This window comes from Nyctereutes procyonoides, unplaced genomic scaffold (assembly GCF_905146905.1).
Source record: "Nyctereutes procyonoides isolate TBG_1078 unplaced genomic scaffold, NYPRO_anot_genome, whole genome shotgun sequence".
Taxonomy (NCBI): Eukaryota; Metazoa; Chordata; class Mammalia; order Carnivora; family Canidae; genus Nyctereutes; species Nyctereutes procyonoides.
The window spans coordinates 2593730-2618332 of NW_026575147.1; the positions used below are offsets into that span (position 1 = coordinate 2593730).

Below are 24603 nucleotides of genomic sequence, written 5' to 3' on the forward strand. Positions count from 1 at the left end.
TGGAGGTAGAGAACTTTTTTCAGGATCTTCCAGGAGATAAATGTGGGAATGAGGATTTGAGTCAGGCTATTTTAGGTATTAAGCTTTAAGAAAACTATACTATGATGTCTTTACTGTCATCCGATTCCTTGCATTTAGTTTCCCCATCTGTAAAATGAAGGAGTAACATGGGTGACAGTTTTTGTTTGACATGTGGCTAGGGGATACCACTGACATTTATTTCCTAGAAGCCAGGGAAATTCTGGCCTTGTTGATTTTTAAGGTCCTTCCTAGGCTCTGGTTGTCTATGATTGAACTGGTTTTTAATATATCTGAAAACAATATATATACACAAAACATTTGCAAACTGGAAAATATGAAGTATAATGACATACCTACAAATGATTTTGCAGTCATATTTGATAAAATTTCTTAGGTTTCAGTTTTTAAGGGATTGCTGGTACATTTCTGATTCTTCTCTACTACAGACATTTTAGAGCTGTTTCTTGCCCCACTAAACATCATTATACTCCTGTTTAAAGAACTCATCATGTCTCTTGTTCGTTTTGTCCCTTTCATTTTCTTTTTAGCCAGTAGGCCATGTGTGAATAAGGTGTTTGTAAGTCCTGAGGTTGCAAGCATCTTCAGATCTCTAGAAGTTGACATGAGGTTTACAAATAACCTTTAGCTACCTTCAGCCAGGGCAGACAGGTGACATGGAAACTAATATCTTCCACTCTGAGATTAGCTCCCTGTAGCACTTTGCATCCCTGTTAACATCTAATGGAATAATTGGTACCTCCTGTTTGAAAGAGTCAACAGAGTCTGAGCAATCCTGAACACAGAGATCTGACAATAGGCAGGGCTTGTCTCCTTAACCTCTTCAATTACTGGTACTGAGCATTACATGGGTGTTCCCAAATGACATCGAAGTGATTCCCTGAGAGTTTTCTCCTCTTTTACAGGTAACCAGATGATGCATTATATATCTAGTAAACCCATTTCCACACTACATTAGGAATGTATCAAAGCAAACCAAATAGCTTCTGAACCAAAATGAAGGAATCTTGGGGAGATTTCATGGCTGTTCCTTGCTTTCTGTCTCACATAATGATTTATAGAACTTGTCAGTATTTCCTTGAGCTCATATTAAATTTATGCTATATATATTTTCCTCATTTTATACCTCCAAAAACAATAACAAAATTCTTTCATCTCTGCAAGGCAATAACTATTGTCTTACTGGATACAGCACTGAATCAAACTATATCACTACATTTTGGGGTTTTTAGTTTAGGGTACATTACTCTAGAGAAAAATATTGAAAATGCTAAAGTGCTACAGATTTAAATACAATATTATTTGGAGTAGTGTGTTGTCTGCTGAAGAAATCTCATCTACCATCAGGCCAAAATTAATGTAATTTCAGATATTAGTTAAATATATTGCAAAGTGTGTCATTTACTTATGTCAGTGCCCTTACAAATGGCACCAATTTAACTTGACTAATTCTTTTAAGGGAGAGAGCTAATAAGAAGAAATCTATGGAACAAGCATCTTAGTTGCTTTCTTGTATGAGAGGAGTGTCTTTGTGATCTCTTTTCTGCCTTTTGGAAAATTTATTTTCTTTGGTAGATTTTGGTGTCAATTGATAGGTTTCTGTAGGTGCTAATGGAGGAAGGTTACCATGGAGGGTATTTACTGCAAGGGTATTCATTAGAAACAGAGAAAATGTGATACCTTGTAGACTCCCACTTCTTCACTTCCTCCTAGGGCTTCACAACCATCTCTTATGCCTTTCACTCTGCCTCACTCCTGATGGCTTCATTTAGGAATCCTTAGGTAATTATCCAAGTAAAATTGTAATGAATTTGACAAAAGCATTGAGACTCTATGCTAGGGGTAAGAACAATGGCCCAGGAGTCAAATCTAGCCCACTGCCTATTTTTGCATGGCTTATGAAAGAATTGATTTTGCAAATGAACATCTATAATTGGTTTGATAATAGCGAGTGCTGACTTTTAAGATCAATTGTGTAAAATCTCATCTCCCTAAAAAAGAATTCCGTTTTCATATGTAGACCTATATTACCAAAAAAATAAAATAAAATGGCTCAGTTGTTATTATATTTTGAATTCATTTAATACAAATTTTGTGTTTTAACTATTGCTATAATCATCTACATAGTATCCTCAATTTTTTTTTGGTGTCTCTAAAGCCTAAAATATTGACTATCTGGCCCTTAACAGAAAAAGTTAGCTGACCCCTGCTATCGAGGTCAAAAAACAATCCCTGTTTACCTTGCAAACGCTATGTCAGCCATTTACTCCTCACCACCTTATAAGATTTATCTTGGGAAAGTTGCAGAATTTCTGTAGTAATTCAGATAATAAGCAGTCCTCTGGTTACTTTCAACCCAAGAATAGAGTCATTTAGTATTTAACATATTTCTTTCTGTAGAACGGAAGAAACTCAGAACTTCATTTCAAGTTCAAGTTTCTCTGACTTCTCCCTCAGCTTGGGCCTGCATCAAGTTGGTAGTTGGCATTTGGTGATGCCTCTTTTTCTATTTCCCTACCTAAGAAGTCCTTCCATCCTCCCCCACTCACTAAATTCCTTGGCTTCTGTACGTTTCAGAGAGGAAGGACGTAGAGATAAGTACAGGAAATGTCATGTGAAACTGGCATTCTTTGAACTAGCTTTGTTTCCCCTGTCTTTGGCCATTGCTTGAAGCTGAATATGTCTCTTCTAGTGATTCCATAGATGTCTTGGAGATTTACTCCTGAAAGCCTGCAACTGGAACTACCTAGAAATGGCCAAAGCCTATTTTTGGTTTGCTACATGTTAGCTTCTCTCAGTCTCTAATTAGTCTCACTTCGCATAGGAAAACTTCTTGGGATTTTTAAACTACCTCTAGGGCAGCACGGGTGGCTCAGCAGTTCAGCGCCACCTTCAGCCAAGGGCCTGATCCTGGAGACCCAGGATCAAGTCCCACATCTGGCTCCCTGCGTGGGGCCTGCTTCTCCTTCTGCCTGTGTCTCTGCCTGTGTGTGTGTGTCTCATGAATAAGTAAATAAAATCTTAAAATAAATAAATGAATAAAACTACCTCTAACTGACATTCCTGCCATGTCTGGTCCCCTAGGAGCATAAAACTATGGCCTCCTTTCAGTGAGAGCACAGTTATTTTTCCCAAATAATCTTACAACCTGCCTCCACAAACTACTTCAGCCAGACTTGTACTTATAGATAATTTTCTCTTTTCCTTTTATTTATTTGTTTAATGCTTAAATCAAATAGTATTCCACTCTAGGAAAACATTATGTTCTCTAAAAGATCTCCTTGAAGCTCTTCTCCCCAAGGTAATACAAGAGAAAGCAAACCTCCATCTTTTCCATGAAAAGAGGGTATCTCACTGAATATTAAGGACTGCTCCCTCAAAAAATTCCTCTCCCAACTATTTAAATCTTAATAATTTCATGCTCTCAAACTGGGAATTAGGCTAATTGTTACTAACATGATTTTAAGATAACTGCTTTCCAAAGACTACACAGACAACTGTCACCCTAGGTCTGTAAAAATACTTGCCCCTTTTTGGTATCTGTGGAACTTACCCGAAACTGACACAAAAGGGAATTACATTTTTAACATGGAGTTGCATCGGAACTCAGTGATACTACACACTAGCAGTTCAAATTTAAAAAGGAATTCCAATAAAAGACAAGAAAGAAATGGACTATTAATAATAGAATTTGAAGCTTCAGTTCCTAAGATAGTTTCAATCAGTATGACATTTCTTATGTTTTTCCTTTTCCCCATTTCCATCAAATATATTGAAAAATCAATTGCTTTGTTTCTTACTAATAAAGCTGGTCCCATTTGTAGATGAATAGATCTTTAAGGCAAAGAAAAATCTGGTCACAAAAATCTAAATGCAAACCTACAGTTTGGGATAACTGATGTGCTGCAGCATTGCTAAATAAATACAGGACCCTCAGTTTACTTTTATTTTCAGGTAAATTAAGTCCAAATATTTAAAGGATGTTCCATGCAGTATTTGGGACATAATTATACTAAAAAACATTGTTTATCTGAAGTTCAAATTTAACTGGGCATTCTGTATTTATATTTTTTATATCTGGCAATCCTGCTTATATAGTCACATGCTAAATACTCCCTACTCCTTTTGGGATTCAGAGAAGTTAGAAAATGATAAGCATACCATCCCGTTAAGCAGACCTGGCCAGAATCCTCATCTCACAGTTCATTAGCAGCATATTCCACTCTTAAATCATTATAGCCAATTAATACAGTTCTTGCCATGATCTTATACAACTATTGGAGGGATTCAGGAACAAAGAGGGGTTACATGGGATTCTGTATTTTCGAAGTTAAATTATCTCATAAACCAGAATGAGTTACAGGCATGAAGAAATTAAATGTGTGGTCGGTTGTTAATAGGACAGACCCATTTCTGTTTATTGAGCAGTTTCAACTAAGTGTGATCTGACCATGGAATAGTTTTATTATAACTTTGTAATCACTGACTTTGGTGATCCTCTGTGGTGAGGCTCTCCTTACACAGGGGAGAAGACAGGCTACACTTAGAGCTAACTGTAGGACATCAGATATGTTGCATTTGGTTGTGGGCCCCAACACAAATTCTAGCAGTAAGGCCAATTCACTTAACGTATGGCTACATATTAATTTATGTTCTTTATTTTATTCTTCTCCATATTTCCTTCCTATATATATTTTTCCTTTTTCCCCGCATTCAACAGGGGACTATGGTTAATCGTATCAGGGAAAGGCTAAAAGCAGAACTAACAGGCTACTATCCAAGCTTTCATTTTCAAAAGTTTTTAGCAACAAAAGAAAGAATACGACAGAAGACAGAAAGATAATACCTTAAGAAAAAGAAAACTAAGAATGCAGGATTATAAAAGACTCTTCCAGGCTGAGGTCAGATTCTGCTAGCGCAGAGCCTTAAGGCACTGATAGATCTTCCATCTGTCTTGCTGGTTTTCTTTCCTTACCCTGGTCTAACAGGCCTTGTGGTAGGACAGCAGGTTCTGGCACTCAGTGTAGCTCAGGAAAGCTAAAAATGAGGTACTCGTTCCCCCTGACTTGGTTCTACCATCCACACCATAAACACCCATGACCAAACCTCCTACTCCCAAGACACCCTCTGGATCTCAATCTGGTTTTGCTATTAGATTTTACAGTTAAAAAGATAATGAGTTATCTAGATAAAATAAGAGTTCCAGTGTTTCATGGCATGTTATTTAACATTCATCACCCATGAGCATCATGTTTCTGGACATGTGACGCTGAGAAGCCCCCGTACTTCCGGGAAGGATGTTCCCTTGAACCAGCTTACTTTAGCTTGAGTGTCATAGCTTTTAGTCATAGACTGCATGTGTTGTCTTAGAGCAGGCAATTACTAGGGAAGAACTTTTAACTCATTTTTTTTACAGCATATTTAAAGCACATCTTGAGCTTTTAACCACTTCACTAGACTCTTTCTTTATATAACCTATATATTAGAGTGAAAGGAGGAACTGTTATGATTATCTGATATAATAGGAGTAAGGAGGCTGCAACTTGTCCATAGGATCTTCATCTGATATACATTCACCCTCACCTTTTTATAGTAGCCTCCAATGGGTTTTCAGTGCTTTGTCTAAAAGGCTCTCTTGAAACTTTATAATTCTACTTATATTTTTCCTGGCTGGGTACGGTAGATAATTCTTATTTTTTAAAGCAAATTCTCATAGTACACTTTTTTCAAAATAGAATTTAGAATGTACATTTGATGATGTGTAATTAATTGTTCATTCACCCTGATGACTCCTTTAGCTTGTTCTTAGTCATAATTTCCTAACCATCTTCTTGCCTTTATCAACATAAACCTGGATGGATTGTAGATGAAGAAATCAAGATTTGACAGAGATATAAAATCGTAATATTATAAATGAGGGCAAATTTTCTGCTTAAAGGTTTTCAGGGATGGAGATTTTATTCATTTCCATTCATTCCCCTTTCCTCTCTTCTCTGTATTTCTCTATTGCAAATGGTATTTTCTTATTAAAGAAATGTTAAAGGCTATAGTCTCTGTTTTCTAGTTAAGGATTTCCTTTCCAAGTATAAGTTCATTTTTGAGGCCCATATTTACATATAACTACATGGTCACTACCTTTTTTGAATATTTCTTTTGTTATATATTTTTACATTATTTCTTATAATAATGTAAGAGCTGTTCTGGCTCAAACTCTGCATGTGTTTTGGAATAAAGGGAGAGGATCCAAAATTGGGATATGATGCAAGTGAAGTACTTTCTTGGTGTGCTTAGTGCCCCTTTTAAGTTACTTTCTTTTTGTACTTCTGTGAGACCCACATTTTTTCAATATGTTATGTCTCATCTCAGTATCCAACATCCAATAAATATTTAGTATTTGAGGTTTAACTGTTAATGCTCAAAAAGTAGTTCTAGTGATCTAGAAGAATTAGTTTAATATGTAATATTCAGAAGTATTCCTGTTTTAGAAGATCACAGAGATAAATTCTAAAGAAAAAAGTAACAACATTAAGAATTTCAACTGCTGGTACTTGATATCTGGGGACAAGAAAAGATATTTGGAAGCCCATGAACTGCCTGATATCCTAAGTATCCTTAGATATCAGAAAACTATTTAGGTATAGTTGTACTTTTCAATGCTAGAATTCTTAATTCCTGTGAAATATTTTTGCCTTATAGTTTTCCTTTTGTTTACATTCTGTACAAACACAAAGATTGTTTAGGCTGCCTAAAAAAAATCCCTATGTAGATTTTTATGTTTATCATTTCCTTGTTTTAATTTATAATGGTAAATACCTATGTAAGCATCCCTAGAAATATAGCTTGACTTTGCATGTCTTTGAAATTTAGGTAAATAGATTCATATTATACATATTCTTTTATGTGTTTTTGTTCAACATTGTAAGATTATCCACATGTTTTGTAGCTGCGGTTTATTTACTGTTATTGCAGAAGTAGTCCATTGAATGAATATGTCATTATTTATTGATGGATAGGAGTTTCTATTTTTTAGCTATTAAAAGAATGTGATTATGTCATTCATACACACATACACACACACACATACATGTGTATTTTCTTTTCAGTATATACTTAGAGGTGAAATGACTAGTGTATTAGTTTTTTATTGCTGTATAACCAATTATCACAAATTCGCCAGCTTAAATTAACATAAATTCAGTATCCTATCGTTCTATAAATCAGAAGTCTGGGCATACTCAGCTAAATATTCTGGGCAGAGTCTCACAAAGCCATCATTAAAGTATTTACTGGGCTAGACTCTTACCTGGAGGCACTGAAGAAGAATCTGTTTCCTGTTTCTTCAGGTTTTTGGCCAAAGTCAGTTGATGGTGGTTGTAGGACAGGAGTTCTTTAAAGTTCATTATTGGTTGTCAGCCAGGAGCCTCTCTCAGGTCCTGGAGGCTACTGATACTGTTCTTTGTCATGGACTTTCTCCATTTTTGCAGCAAAGTACACCCCTGTGCTAAATTACTGTCATGCTACAAATCTCTTTTTTGTCACCAGCTGGAAAAAACTCTCTGATTTAAAAGGGGCCATGTGATTTCATACATATCACTCAATCTCCCTGTTTTAAAAGCAACTAATTAGTAACCTTAAATGCATTTGTAAAATCCTTTTTGCTATGTAATTTAACATAATTGTAGGAGTAAAACCAGGGAGAAAAGGTTGTAAGGACCATGAAAATTCTCTCTACCACAGCTAGATTATAGAGTTTACATATTTTCATATTTGCTCTATAATTTCAATGTGTTCTCTAATATGAATTAAGGAATGTATATACATCCACCAGTAGTATGTGAGACTTCCTACTGCTACTACAGCAATACTTAATATGATTACACTTTAATTATTGCCAGCTTGGCAGTGCATCTTATTTAATATTTTTGGCACTTCCTCAGTCTTTATTTTTATTTAAAATATCTTCAGATTGCCAGAAAAGTTGGGAGACCACTATAAAGATCATTTTTGCTTTTATTGTTTCCATGGTGCCCTATCATATCCAAGTACTTTAACTTTTCCTGTAATGAAAACATTGTCTTACATAAAACAGTTACCCAAGTAAAGAAACCAACACTGATATATCATTGGCATGGAATCCACAGACTGTATAGAAATTTTACCAATTGTCCCAATAATGTCCTTCATGGTAAAAACACCCGATCCAGATCCAGGCTCCATGCTCAGCAGGGGGTCGGTTTAAGATTTTCTCTCTGCCTCTCCCTTTGTTCATGCTCATATTCTCCTTCTCAAATAAATAAATAAATAAATAAATATTTATTTTTTTAAAAGACCGATCTAGCATTAAAAGTTACATTTACTATTGTGTTTATTTAGTGTCCCCCAATTTGAAACAGTTCTTCAGTCTTTTTTAAAAAATTGAACAATAATTAATATACAACATTATATTCATTTTGGGTTAATGACATAATGATTCAGCAATTTTGTACATTACTCAGTGCTCCTCAAGTTAAGTGTACTCTTAATCCTCTTTTATCTATTTCATGCACCTTTCCTTTGGCAACCACTAGTTTGTCCTCTGTATTTGAGTATTTTTCTTCTTTTTTTTCCCCTTGTTTAGTTTCTTAAATTGCATATGTGAATGAAACATATGGTATTTGCCTTTCTCTAATTGTACCTAACATTATATTTTCTAGGTCCATACGTTGCTGCAATTGGCAAGAATTCATTCTTTTTTGTGGATGAGTAATATTCCCTTGTGTATATATATCACTCTTCTTTATCTATTCATCTATGAATAGGTACTTTTCCATCATTATGATGTCTTAAAGAGTATTTTTACTGCCTTGAAACTCCTGTTTTCTGCCTACTCCTTCCTTCCTACGCCTAAACTCTAACAACCACTGATATTTTTGCTATATCCATAGTTCTGCCTTTTCTGGAAAGTCATATGGTTGTAATGATACAGTATGCAGGTAACATTTTCGGATTGGCTTCTTTCACTTGGTAGTAACATTTAAGGTTCATTCATGTTTTCTTGTAGCTTCATACCTCATTTATTTTTAGTGCTCATTTATATTCCATTGTCTGGATATTACAATTTATTTATCCATTAATCTACTGAAATATATCTTGGTTGCTTAAAAGTTTGGGTAATTATTTAAAAAAAATTTGGGGTAATTATGAATAAAGCTGCTATAAATATCCATGCAAAAGTTTTTGTGTAAATGAAAATCTTCAACTCCTTTGGGTGAATCCAGAGACTGTCATTTTTTTTTTCCTCCCCACTTAGGTGCACAGGAAGGTTAGAGTTGGGTTATTTCTCTCTTCCCAAGTCCCTTAGGCTCTGATAATAACTCAGATGGTTAGGATATGGTTAATTAGTTTCCCCTGAGGGCAGGCCTTATTAAGGAAGGTGATCTGGCGTATTTCAAAATGACTCCTTTGCTAGTCCTCCTCAAAAAATTATGGCGGGCTTTTCCCCTAAAGTTTACTATGGGAACCTGATAGAGCTCCTGGAGATTAAGTCTTAACAGTGTTTTGGGGACCCCCTCCTATGACTGGGTCCCTGTGGCGTTTTAAATCTCAGATTCATCTACACCAAGTCTTTCAGCAGCAGTTTATGAGTTCCAGCTCAGGTTTTCCTACCCTGGCACTGGGTCTTCTGGATTTTCTGCTTGTGAGTTGGCACTACAGGAATTGGTTATTCACTCCATCAGCTTGACTTCTCTCCAAAATTAGGGACAGTGGTTTGTTCTGTGTACTCTCCTCTCTTACAGATCCAAGAAGGGTATTTTAGTTTTCAGTTTGTTGAGTTTTTTGCTTATTCTTAAGGACAGAGCAGTGACTTCCATGCTTCTTACATGTAAAACCAGAAACCTTTTGTTTTATTTTTTTTAGCCTCAAAGTATGTCAAATTTTATCAACAGCATTTTTTTCTTATATAATTTGAGTTTATCATATGTTATATCTATCCTTTTGTCTTTTTGTATAGTAGGTTACATTGATTGATTTTCTAATAATAAATCATACTATATTTAAGGAATATATTATTCTATTTATCTATTACTTGAATCAGAATTGTTATTTTGCTTAAGAATTTACAGCTATGTTTATGATTATGTAGATTAGACTATTTCCCTTTCTTCTGACATTTTTTTTACAATGTTTTTTAGTATACACTGCCTGCATAAATGAGTTCTGAAGTATATATTTCTTTGTGATCACTGGAGAATTTATGGCAGATATCAAATTCATTTTTATATGAATATTAGATACAAGATGCTAATGGTACCATCTAAACTTAGGGTTTTAAATTCTCTTATAAAAAAATATTTATTTATTCATGAGAGACAGAGAGAGATTGAGAGAGAGAGGCAGAGACACAGGCAGAAGGAGAAGCAGGCTCCATGCAGGGAGCCTGATGTTGGACTTGATCCTGGGTCTCCAGGATCAGGCCCTGGGCTGAAGGTGGCACTAAACCACTGAGCCACCTGGGCTGCTCTCTTTATATTTTCTTTTATTGAGTAACACTCTTGTATTAAGATGTAATATACATACAGTAATATTCATACTAAAAATGTTCAATTCTAAAAATTCTGACAAAGTCATGTGGCCATCCACAGTCGACATATAAAACAATTACATCAAAAAAAAAAAAAACCAATTACATCAAGCCCCAAGTTTTCACCATTCCTCTGTATATTTATGACCTACCTCACTCCTAACCCATGGGAAAGACTATGCTGTGTCCCTAGAATTTTGCCATTTTATAATGTCATATAAATGTGTCTTTCCAGTCTGATTTCTTTCAGTTAGCTTAATACATGTGAAATTCATCCATATTGTTGTACATATCAATAATTTGTTCCTTTTTATTGCTTAGTAGAATGTCATTTTATGGATGGATTCAGTTTTTGTTTTTGTTTTTTTTAAAGATTTATTTATTTATTCATAAGACACAGAGAGAAAGGCAGTGACATAGGCAGAGGGAGAAGCAGGCTCCTTGCAGGGAACCCAATGCAGGACTCAAACCCAAGACCCTGGATCATGCCCTGAGCCAAAGGCAGATGCTCAACCACTGAGCCACCCGGGTGTCCCTTGTTTGTTTTTAGAGAGAGAGGGAAAGAAAGCAAATGCAAGAGCACAGTGTGGGGAGGGCTAAAGGGAGAGGGAGAGAATCTTAAGCAAGCTCCATACCCAGCATGGAGCTGAGGTAGGGCTCCATCTCACCACCCTGGGATCATGACCTGAGCAGAATTCAAGAGTCAGTTGCTTGACTGAGCCACCCAGGTGCCCCATGTTCAGTTTTTATTTTGTTGTATATTCTCCAAATTTTTTTTTAAATTTTTATTTATTTATTTATTTATGATAGGCACACAGTGAGGGAGAGAGAGAGAGGCAGAGACACAGGCAGAGGGAGAAGCAGGCTCCATGCACCGGGAGCCCGACGTGGGATTCGATCCCGAGTCTCCAGGATCGCGCCCTGGGCCAAAGGCAGGTGCCAAACCGCTGCGCCACCCAGGGATCCCATATTCTCCAAATTTTGAAGAATGAATTATTTCAGTTTTTAGGATTTATGAATAAATAATGTTTTTGTATAAATTCATGTTAGAAGGTTTTTGTTTTCTGGGTTTTTTAAACTCTAAGTTTTAATTTCTCTGGGTAAACACCTAAAATTGGAATTTCAGTGTTCTATGTAAAGTATATACTTCATTTGGTATTGCATTCTTTTTGATAGCTAACATTCTGAAAATCCATGATAACTTTAGTTTATTGTTACTTTATAAGTCAAAGTTGGCTACTAGCCAGTTGTTTGAAGAAGCAGCTTTATATACATGCAGGTCAAAATTTCAGCTGTTTATTTTAACTGTCCTTCCACCTTAACTTTTCTGTACACATTAAACAATGCATTCACTGTGTATTTAAAAAATAATCATTAGTCTTACTTATATTTTAGTATTCTTTTTTTTATGGGAATAGAACTGGAAAGTATTATTTTACTCATCTTTATGCGGACATTTTAATTTATTTTGTATTAAGTTTTTAGTTCCAGTATAGTTAAAATACAGTGTTATATTAATTTCAGGTGTACAATATAGGGAACAATGCCATATATCACCTAGTGCTCATCACAATGAGTACACACCTTGATCCCCATCACCTATTTCACACATCCCCCCCCACACACTCTATTCTGGTAGCCATCATTTTTTTCTCTATAATTAAGAGTCTGTTTCTTGGATTTTCTTTCTCTTTCTTTTTCTTTTGTACATTTGTTTTGTTTCTTAAATTCCACATATGAGTGAAAGTGTATGGTATTTTTCTTTCTCTGACCAACTTGTTTCACTTAGCAGTATACCCTCTAGTTCCATCCATGCCATTCCAGATGGCAATATCTCATTATTTTTTAATGGCTGAATAATATTCTATTATATGTTTTTTGGATGTTGAGTTCCATAGTTCTTTATATATTTTGGATACTAACCTTTTATCAGATATGTCATTGGCAAATGTCTTCTCCCATTCCATAGGTTGCCTTTTAGTTCTGTTGATTGTTTCCTTTGCTGTACATAGTTTTTTATTTTGATAAAGTCCAAGTAATTTATTTTTTTTCGTTTCCCTTGCTTCAGGAGACCTATCTAGAAAAATGTTGCTATGACCTATGTCAAGGAATTTACTACCTATGTTCTCTGGGATTTTTAGGTTTCAGGTCCCACATTTAGGTCCTTAATTCATTTTTAATTTATTTTTGTGTATGGTATAAGAAAGTGGTCCAGTTTCATTCTCTTTGCATGTTGCTGTCTGCTTTTCCCAATAGAACTAGAGACTGTCTTTTTCTCTTTGGAAATATTTTTCCTGCTTTGTTGAAGATTAATTGACCATAGCATTGTGGGTTCATTTCTCGATTTTCTATTTTGTTTTCTTGATCTATGTGTCTATCTTTGTGCTAATACCATACTGCTTTGATCACTATAGCTTTGTCATTTAACTTGAAGTTCAGAATTGTGATGCCTTCCTTCAGCTTTGCTTTCCTTTTTCAAGTTGCTTTGGCTATTTGGCATCTTTTGGGTTCCATATAAATTTTAAGATTGTTTTTTCTAGCTCTGTGAAAAATGCTGTTTGCATTTTGATAAGAATTCCATTAAATGTGTAGATGGCTTTGTGTAGTATAGCCATTTTAATAGTGTTTGTTCTTTCATTCCATGAGCATGGAATATGTTCCATTTTTTGGTGTCCTCTTCAATTTCTTACTTTAATATTCTTAAAATACTATCTATTATATTATCATTAACAATTACTATTACAAGACTATTGTTTAACTTTGACTTATTTTGCCTGCTCAGGTGTAGATACAGCTAGCTATGTTTGAGAGAAACCCCTAATTATTGTTTAAATAAAACTTATGTTTATTTGTCTCTCATGCAGACCAAAAATAAGATGGAGTTTGGTTATCATGGACTAAGACTCCTTTCAGTGTAGTAGTACTTTCCATACTCTAACTTATGTCATGAGTGATCCATCATTTCTGCCAGAGCTCTAAATGTCATAAAAAGTAGAAACACTTTTAAGGAACTTTCCTGGAATAACTGCTTGTAGTCACATGCCCACTCTCCTAACTATGTGGGAGGCTGGAATATGCATTACTATTATTTGCTTCAGTGGGGGAATTGTTGCCACAATAATAAATGAGTTGTATTAGTAAAAAGCAGGAACAGTGACTAGCTAGTTGGAGTCTAGCTGTCTTTGAACCATTTCAATCAGATCTGATTTTTTTAAGGTGGAGTTGGAAAACCTATAGTGAAAAGAATGAAGAGAAAGTATATAGAAGCAGTTGCAATGGTTTCTACAGGAGGTGATCAATGTATGGATTATTTATTTGGGTTTGAGAATAGAGAATTTTACTTTTAGTTCAGCAGTTATATTGATCATCTATTGTTGCCATTTATAGTACTATACATAAAACACATACTTCTAGCCTAAAGAAGCTCCCAGTGTCCTTGGAGAAATAAACAAATTAATAATTTCAATAGCAGAAAAGTCAAGAGAGATATTGAATGGGCCTAGAGAAAGTGAAGGCTATGTCATAGCTCTGAATATTTTCATTTTTGTTAAGACCTCACTAGCTGGTCACTGTTAAGTGAGAGATAATTGACAAAATAAAATGACCTTGGCTGATAAGGCTCGATGGTAATGAGTTTGAATGTGTCTATAAATATTTCAGCACTCCCACTATATTTGACATATATAGACAGCCAAGAAATGTTTGGTGTGTAAATGCAAATAAGTAGAGATGCTTATTATATACTTTATTTTGATGTTCAGTAGGTATTACAAAACCTGACTGAAAATTTTGGGTATTTATAAGATCCAGATAAAGTGCAGATGAGGATACCTTAGCAGCTACAATTTATTTTGTCTTTGTTTATCTATTAATTAATAATTTTTCTTAATGGTATACCATTTATATTAGTTTCATTTGTACAACACTGAGATTCAATATTTGTATACAGTGCCAACTGACCACAACAGTAAGCTGTTACCATCTGACACCATACAAAGTTGATACAACATTATTGACTGTTCTTAATATTCTTCATCCCCATGACTTGTTTTATAACTGGAAGTTTGGAGTTGTATTAGTAAAAAGCAGGAACAGTGACTAGCTAGTTGGAGTCTAGCTGTCTTTGAACCATTTCAATCAGATCTGATTTTTTTAAGGTGGAGTTGGAAAACCTATAGTGAAAAGAATGAAGAGAAAGTATATAGAAGCAGTTGCAATGGTTTCTACAGGAGGTGATCAATGTATGGATTATTTATTTGGGTTTGAGAATAGAGAATTTTACTTTTAGTTCAGCAGTTATATTGATCATCTATTGTTGCCATTTATAGTACTATACATAAAACACATACTTCTAGCCTAAAGAAGCTCCCAGTGTCCTTGGAGAAATAAACAAATTAATAATTTCAATAGCAGAAAAGTCAAGAGAGATATTGAATGGGCCTAGAGAAAGTGAAGGCTATGTCATAGCTCTGAATATTTTCATTTTTGTTAAGACCTCACTAGCTGGTCACTGTTAAGTGAGAGATAATTGACAAAATAAAATGACCTTGGCTGATAAGGCTCGATGGTAATGAGTTTGAATGTGTCTATAAATATTTCAGCACTCCCACTATATTTGACATATATAGACAGCCAAGAAATGTTTGGTGTGTAAATGCAAATAAGTAGAGATGCTTATTATATACTTTATTTTGATGTTCAGTAGGTATTACAAAACCTGACTGAAAATTTTGGGTATTTATAAGATCCAGATAAAGTGCAGATGAGGATACCTTAGCAGCTACAATTTATTTTGTCTTTGTTTATCTATTAATTAATAATTTTTCTTAATGGTATACCATTTATATTAGTTTCATTTGTACAACACTGAGATTCAATATTTGTATACAGTGCCAACTGACCACAACAGTAAGCTGTTACCATCTGACACCATACAAAGTTGATACAACATTATTGACTGTTCTTAATATTCTTCATCCCCATGACTTGTTTTATAACTGGAAGTTTGCACCTCTTGATTCCCTAACCCATTTTGCTCCCTTCTAACCACAATCCCGTCTGACAAACAATAGTCTGTTCTCTGTATTTTCTCTAAGCTTTCTTTTCTTTTGTTTGTTTCTTTGATTTTTAGATTACTTATAAGTAAAATCATATACTATTTGTCTTTGTCTTGCTGACTTATTCCTCTTAGCATAATACCCTCAAGGTCCATCTATGTTGTCACAGATGGTAAGGTCTCATTCTTTTTTTATGGCTGAGTAATAGTCCAGTGTGTGTGTGTGTGTGTGTGTGTGTGTGTGTGTGTGTGTATCACATCTTCTTTATCCATTCATCTGTTGATGGACATTTAGGCTGCTTCCATATCTTGGCTATTGTAAATAATGCTTCAGTGAACATCAGGAGTGTGTGTTTGTGTGTGTGTATATATATGTGTGTGTGTATATTTTTTAGAGTTTTGATTTTTTTCAGATAGAGACCTAGAAATAGAATTGCTGGATCATATGGTAATTTCGTATTTTTTTTTAATTTTTTGAGGAACTTCCATACTGTTTTCTACATACCAATTTATATTCCTACCAACACTGTATGAGTTTTCCAGTTCTTTCATATATTTACCAATACTTGTTATTTTTGTCTCTTTTATACTAACCATTCTGACAGATGTGAGTTGATGTCATTTTTTGATTTTGATTTACATTTCCTTGATGATTAATGATGTTAAGCATCTTTTCATGTGTCTCTGGGCCTGTATATCTTCTTTGGAAAAATGTCTGTTCATCTCCTCACTTTCAGCCTGTGTTTGTACTTACTTTTGTTGTGAGTCTGTTGTAGGCAGCATACAGATCTGTCGTGTTTTTTATCCATTGAACCACTCTATGTCTTTTGATTGGGAAAATTTAGTCCATTTATACTTAAATTAATTATTGATAGATATGTAGTTTTTGCCATTGTCTTGTTATCTAGCTATTTTTGTAGTTCTGCTTTGTTCACTTCTTCTTCCTCTCTTCCCATGTTTTTAAATGTTTTATTATTGTGTTTAGATTCCTTTCTTTCTTTTGTGTATTTAATATGAGATTTTGCTTTGTGGTTATTATGAGGTTCGTATATAACCTCCTACATATATAGCAATATATTTTATTTTTTAAGTTTTTATTTACATTTTAGCTAATATATAGTGTAATGTTGATTTCTGGAGTAGAATTTTGTGATTCATCACTTACATGTAACACCTCATGCTCATCACAAGTACCCTCCTTAATACCTATGACCCATTTAGCATATCCCCTGCCTACCTCCCCTCCAACAGCCCTCAGTATTTTTCTCTATAGTTTAAGACTCTCTTCTCATTTGCCTCCCTCTTTTTTTTTCCCTTCCTCTATGTTCATCTGTTTTATTTCTCAAATTCCACATGTGAGTGAAATTATTTGGTATTTGTCTTTCTTGGACTGACTTCTATTACTTAGCATAATACACCCTAGCTCCATCCATGTTGGTGCAAATGACAAGGTTTTATTATTTTTTATAGATGAGTAATATTCTGTTGTCTATTTATACACACACACCACTTCTTTATCCATCAGTCAATGGACATTTGTGCTTTTTTGATAATTTGGCTATTGTTGATAATGCTTCTATAAATGTTGGGCTGCATGTGCCCTTTAGAATAAATACTTTTATATCCTTTGGGTAAATGCCTAGTAGTGCAATTGCTGGGTCAGAGAGTAGTTCTATTTTTAATTTTTTTTTATTTTTAATTTTTTGAGGAATCTCTGTACTGTTTTCCACAGTGGCTGCCCCAGTTTGCATTCCCACCAATAGTGTGAGTGGGTTCTCCCTTCTCTGCATCCTTGATAACATCTCTTGTTTGCTATATTGTTAATTTTAGCCATTCTGACAGGTGAGAGGTGGTATCTCATCATAGTTTTGATTTGCATTTCCCTGATGATTAGTAATGTTGAGAATCTCTTCATGTGTCTGTTAGCCATTTGTATGTCTTCTTTGAAAAAATGTCTATTCGTGTCTTCTCCCCATTTCTTAGCTGGGTTATTTGGGGGGTTTTTGGTTGTTGAGTCTGATAAGTTATTTATAGAAACTAAAAGGCATGGGAGAAATAAACTAAAGGAATGGAATAAGATATTTGCAAATGACATATAACAGTCTATTTTAAGTTGATAGCAACTTAAATTTGAATATATTCCCAAACTCTACATTTTTATCCATCCCCCACCAAGTTTTTTTTTTTTACTTCACATTTTACATCTTTTTTATGTATCCCTTAACTAATTATTGTAGTTTTAAAAGTCTCGTGTTATACTGACTAAGCTAACCAGGCACTTTATTCATTAGAGTTATAGTTAGTTTCACTACTTTGTTGTTTAGCCTTTATACTAGCTTTATAAGTGATTAATTCACTACTTTCACTATATATTTACCTTTCCAGATGAGGTTTTTACTTTCCTATGTTTTCTTATCATTAATTAGTGCCATTTGTTTTCAGTTAAAACAAGTTCCTTTAATGTTTCTTGTAGGGCCAGTTTACTGTTGAAAAACTATTTTGGCTTTTGCTGATATGGAGAACTATTTTTATCTTTTCTTCCATTCTGAAAAATATCCTTGCTAGGTATAATATCTTAGCTAGAAGTTTTCTCTTTGTTTTTTCATTTCATTACTTTGAACAGATCGTGCCACTCCCTTTTGGCCTGCAAACTTTCTGATGAAAAATCTGGTACCCCTTTGGAGTTTCTTTTGTATGTAACAAGTGATTTTTCTCTCCTACTTTTTAAGATTCTCCCTTTATCTTTAATTTTTCACCTTATAATCATAATGTGTCTTCATGTAGATCTCTCTGGGTACTTCATATTTGAAATTCCCTGAGAGGGCAGCCCGGGTGGCTCAGTGGTTTAGCACCGCCTTCAGCCCAGGGCCTGATCTTGGAGACCTGGAATCAAGTCCCACATCAGGCTGCCTGCATGAAGCCTGCTTCTCCCTCTGCCTGTGTCTCTGCCTCTCTCTCTCTCTCTCTCTCTCTCTCTGTGTGTGTGTTTCTCATGAATAAGTAAATAAAATCTTAAAAAAAAAAAAGAGAGAGAGAAAGAAAAGAAAAAGAAATTCCCTGATATCCCTGGTTCTGGATATCTGTTTCCTTTTCCAGGTTAGGGACATTTTTGGCCATTATTTCTTCAAATAAATGTCCTCCTTTCTTTCCCTCTTCTCTTTATGTGACTTCTATAATGTAGATATTATTCTGCTTAATTTTGTTCTGTAGATCTCTTAAAGTAGCTTCACTTTTCTTTTTGTGTGTGTGTGTGTGTGTGTGTGTGAGTTCTGTTGTTTTGTCTTCTGTCTTGCTGATCCATTCTTCTGCCTCATCTAGTTTATTGTTGAACCTTCCTATTGTATTTTTCAGTTCACTTATTGTATTCATTAACACTCTGACTTCTGTTTGTTACTGTCGTATATTTTCTGTCTCTTCATTGATGCTCTCATTGATGTTCTCAATGTGTGTGTTCATCCATTCTTCTCCTGAGTTCAGTGAGCATCTTAGTGACTATTAGTTTGAACTCTTTATCAACTTCATTACTTTTCTCCATTTCATTAAAGTCTTCTTCTGAGATTTTGTTTTATATTTTTACTTTGGAAAATACTTCTCATATTTCCTTCATTTTGCCTGATTTTCCCCTGGCCATGGTGTGGCTGTGGCATATTGGGTGGCTGTGGTATTGGGAAGAAGAGTTGGGATGATTACCTTGCCAGCTGTGGCATAGTTGTGGCATGGAGGACTGTGGGGTATTCACCCATCCAGTGGCGGAATGACTGTAGCATTAGGGGGTTCATGTTGGTATTCCTTTAACATAGCTACCTGTCACACTGTCTGGAGGGAAAGCCTGAAATAATGGGATATTTGAACTAATTAAAAATCAGCTAACAACTAGTTCAAAGAGAAACAAAGAGTTAAATAGTCCAACAGAAACAAATAGTACAAGAAAAGGTGTTGATTAATGGTAAGTCAATGTAAAAATAAGTTATATTATTACTTCTTAATATAACTTAATCATATACGTCATATTATTATTATATATAATAAGGATAATATGTTGTTTTAATTGTATCCTGGCAGCTTTGCCAAATTAGACATTTGCATGTTTTATAATTTATTTGTGGTAGCTGTATAATTACACAATTCCAGATATAGTCTTTTGCGTGGCTTTTTGGGTAAAACAGATGATATGTATAAACAGATGATAATACCTAAAATATAGTATTAGGCAGTGTGAGGCAGTATAAAAGACATACACTAATACAGTGTCAGATGCATTATAAGAACTCAGTGTATATTTACTTATGTATATATTTTTTTTATTTTGGTTATACTCTGAAAAACCTTAATAACAATTCTGTTCTTAGATGTTGCAGAATCCTAAAGGAATGTTTCTAGAACCATGGACTACTCATCTTAGACTGAGAATAATAAAACTCTTCTACTTTTGTCAGTACCCAGACAGGTTGATTGAGAAAAATAAGATAGTCTTCAGGCAGTATTGTTTTACTCCCCATCATGCTGCCTTTTAATAGGGTAGGACCAGGAGAAAAGAATTAGTGTAAAGATCTGAAGTTTAAGACAGCATGAGGTTACAGTGACAAGTATGCTTTGGTAAATGATCTGGAAAGTTCACTCCACAACAGCAAAGTACCAACTGTCTATGGAATGCATTAGACAAGTGCATGCACTTTCTGTGTGATTATTTAGAAATGCCAAGTGGCAAGATCTGGGCAGGTAGTGAGAAAATAAAGTGCTAACTAAAGTACTTCAGTCAAGAAGTGGAGGAGCTGATGCAGTGTTGATCTTATAAATACAGTATTTCCTTTAGCAAAAAATGGAGTGCTAATTAGAGTAAGCAAGCTTTTCAGTAGGAATGCATCATTTCCATATATTGAGTCTGAAGAATCGATAGGGACAGGATGCTGCTAGCAAAACTCTTATGACCAATTGAATATACACATTTAAGGCAATGCTATTAGAAATGGATGTAGTGAAGTTATAGAAAATGACTGTGGGAGAGGCAATAAATAGTTGAAGAGGCAAAGGAAACCAAAGTTGCATGGAAATAGTTTGCTCATCAGGAGGGATTATGAAAGATGACTTGGTTAGCGTGCATGCTGTGAAAGGCAAAAAGTGATAAGAAAGTCAGACACTAATGAGTATCTTGGATCACATGGTATCAAAAAACTAAAAATGAAAGTAGAATGACAGAGCCAAGTAAGAAGGGCATTACCATAAAGAGGTGATGATTGGAGGCCTGGGAAAGAAAAGGTTGTTAAAACCTAAAGGTTTTGACCCTTATCAGATCACATGCTATACCACCATTATTAATTCTATAGATGGAAAAATCAGCATGAATAGTAGATTTTTACTACTTGGAAGTACAGTGTAGAATTCAAAAGTTCTACATATGTTTTATGGAATTGTTTATTTTCCATCGTAGGACTTTTTTTTTTTTTCATTGTAGGACTTTTTTTAAGCAAAAGGTTGGTATTGATTTGTCTAATTCAGAAGACATGCACTGATTTGTGAGGGCTGTTTGGAATGTAAACATAGGGAAGCCTAACTTCAGTATTCAAAGGTTATAGCAGTCTTCAATCAGAGTATATCATACCAAGAACTAAGAGCCCTAGATAAAGTAACGAAGAATCCCTAAAGTTGAGCATAATATGATGGTGAATAATCTAGGTGGCTAACAATATTACATGTAATGACAGAAAGGTAATACATGGTACAAGTCACTCATCATATAATATGACACTAGTCATTGACACTATGCCCAGGGAGGCAATAAGGCACTAGACAGTTAAGCTGGGAGTAACCTTATTATTATAAAGAATAACCAGAAATCAACTCTTGAGATTTTGGATCTGGACTTCTGGTATAGTTAACCTCATATTGGTATAATAAAATCACCAAGTTTAAGGGAACTTCTGGTTTCAACATTAGGATAACTAATATGGGCATATTTAATGTTAAGCCCCATAATATTTGAACTAAATGAACTAAGAATGGCTAAAATATTTTAAAGTTTTCTTCCATAATAAGAAATGGTTTGGAAGGCATATTAAAAATGAGAAACATTAATGGATCCAACTGACAGTGGTAGGGGAAATATGAAGATAGCAGACTATTTACCAATAACTATAAAAGCCAAAAAATCTATATGGCTTTTTCTTGGCTATATATATATATATATATATATATATATATATATATATATATATGATCATTATATATTAATTATATATTAATACAGGCTAGCCTCACAGTCTAAATATTATACTCCTTCTTAAGTAAGTAGTTAGAAGGGGTGCCTGGGTGGCTCAATCAGTTGAGCAACTGACTCTTGATTTCTGCTGGGATCATGATCTCAGGTCCTGAGACAAAGCTCCATATCTCATCAAGCTCCATGCTTGGGGTGGAGCCTGCTTGGATTCTCTCTCTCTCCCTCTGTCTCTCCCTCTCCCCCGCCTCTCTCTAATAAAATAAAAATAAAAGTAAAAGAAATGTCTTTTTACAAAAAATGTCTTTTTACAAAAAGAAAGTAATTAGGATGCTTGACTAATTAGGGTTCTCATTTCTCAGCACAACTTGTTCTTTCCCAAATTCTAGTCTTTTTTCTCTGAGTGACTTTTCTACATAATTTGATACATTATCAGTTATTTCTTTCATGACAACTGAACCGAACATATTTTTTTTGTCTTTTACTCTCTTCTCTTACTAAGGAACTTGTCTCATAATTATAAACACCCCAAAAGAACTTTTCCTGAAACTAAATATGACAAAATAAAGCTATTAATTTCTCTTCCAAATTGGTTCTTCTTCTAGACTCTAACATATGCAGTATCTTCACTGTTCATGGATTCCATACTTGTGAATTTTTTCCTATTCACTAAAATTTATTTGATTCCAAAATCAATATCTATGGCATTTTGGGGATCATTTTCCCACATGCACAGAGTGGGAAAATATTTGAGCCACGTAGTACACATGTTCTCAGCTGAGGTTAAAAAAACAAAACAAAACAATAACAACAAAAACAATGCTCTTCCTTCTTCTTGTTTTGGCTTTTATAATATAACAAGTATTTGTTTCATGGCCTATTTAGTGTCACATTTTTACAATATTTTTGTGCTGTTTGTTAGTGATTTTGCTATTTAAAATGGTCCCCAAGCATGGTGTTGAAGTGCTGTCTAGTGTCCCCAAGCACAAGAAGGCTGCTATGTGCCTTACAGAAAAAATATTTCTTACATAGCCCTGTTTAGGTGTCAGTTACAATGTTGTTGGCTGTGAGCTCAGTGTTGATGGATCAAAAATATTAAGCAAGGTGTCTTTAAACAGAAATTACACATAAGACAAGATTATGTACTTACTGACCAATGAAAATATTATGATCAGAAGTTCAGAAGAACTTAACTCTGTAACTCCTCTAGGAGTAATACTTCAGAATTTGATAATTGAGTGTTACTAGTGATTTTGTAGGACATAATTACTGAAAAGTATGAGAACCAGCTATATATTAGCAACTACAATATTGTTAACAGCATTGAAACTTTTACCATCTTAAGTTTGGATCTTCTTTTTCATTATACCTTGGATGAATGGATAGAGGAGAGGTGAATTCTGGTTTAGGCTAGGGGAAAAAAATCTCTGGTGAAGAATATGTGAGACCCAAGAGTAAATGTACAAAAAATAGATGACTGAGTTATCTAAAGATGCATAGGTAAGTGTGAATTAAGAATTATATACGAAAGATTCAGAAAATGAAAGTCAGATATAAATAAATAGTTCTAAAAACTGCAAGGGCTTCAATACCAAGTTATGGATATATAAGATATAGTCCTGCCATTCTTCACCATGGGTACCATGCATGTGACACATCATCCTGCCTTCCTGGGAATAGGCCCACATTATTTCTGATGTCCTTACACCTGTGTCTCTTCAGAATACTGACATTTGTTTGTGTGTTCATAGGTATATATTCCATGGTTTTAAGCATTCCATCCTACTGAGTCTTATCTCATCCACTGCACTTTTATTAACATTTTTCACCTTAATGTACCTAACAAAAGCTTTGCAGTTTCAGCCTTGAGCTCTCCCTGAATAAGGCCAACACTGGTAAGAAACCATGACCATCATTTCCTTCATCATATGCAGAGATAATATTAATACCAGATGCCCACATTCAGCATGGAAAGGCTGTGAAGATATTAAGCACACATCTATTAATTTATACATTATCAGAGCATTTCATTGTTCCACACCATTTGGGGCTCCCCAATGGCCACTTAAACCATTTTATAGAGGCTGGGTATAATTCAAAGTTGCTTATTGAATACTGACAACCAAAGGTGTCTCCCTATGACCCACACTGCTGTGGGGTGAGATTCCTTTTCTGTTCAAAGGAAATCATTGTAGAAAATCTGGATTGTTCTACAAATTCCACAATGTTCAGTAAACCAAAACCATGTGAACCAAAAGCTGCTATGTAGCAAAAGCTTAAGGATCACTATTTTAAATATCTTTTAGATTGTATGTTTCAGCACAGTTATTTCCCACTTACTGTGAATGTTACAAACAAATACAATTAATCCTAGAGCTGGAAGAAAATTTGAGGTTGAATTTTAGTTGGTCTGCATTTATAACAAGTGCACATGGAATTTTTTAGAGTTAGATTGTGATAATCTTTAAGTTACAATAGAACTTCAGTGTCAGAAGGCTCATACATTTGGGTAATAGGAGGTGATTTCATGGAATTGATGGGACAAGATCCAGTCTGAATGAGTGGATATTAGCTGTATGAATGTGAGGGGAAAGGTTATGGTTGGTTTGCAATCAGCATGAACACAGGCAGAATGTGGAAGTAAAATTATTGTCTGAATGCTGCAATGCAGGTTCCTGAGAGAAAATCGGATTTAAGCATGGGGCCAGATAAACAAGATAACTATAGGACTTTCTA

The 24603-nt window shown here is 34.7% G+C and overlaps 1 pseudogene; it reads right to left on the minus strand.

Moving 5' to 3' along the window:
- LOC129501206 (serine/threonine-protein kinase 35-like) overlaps positions 1–7439 on the minus strand; it is a 73716-nt pseudogene extending 66277 nt beyond the window's left edge.
- Positions 7440–24603: the final 17164 nt, after the last annotated feature.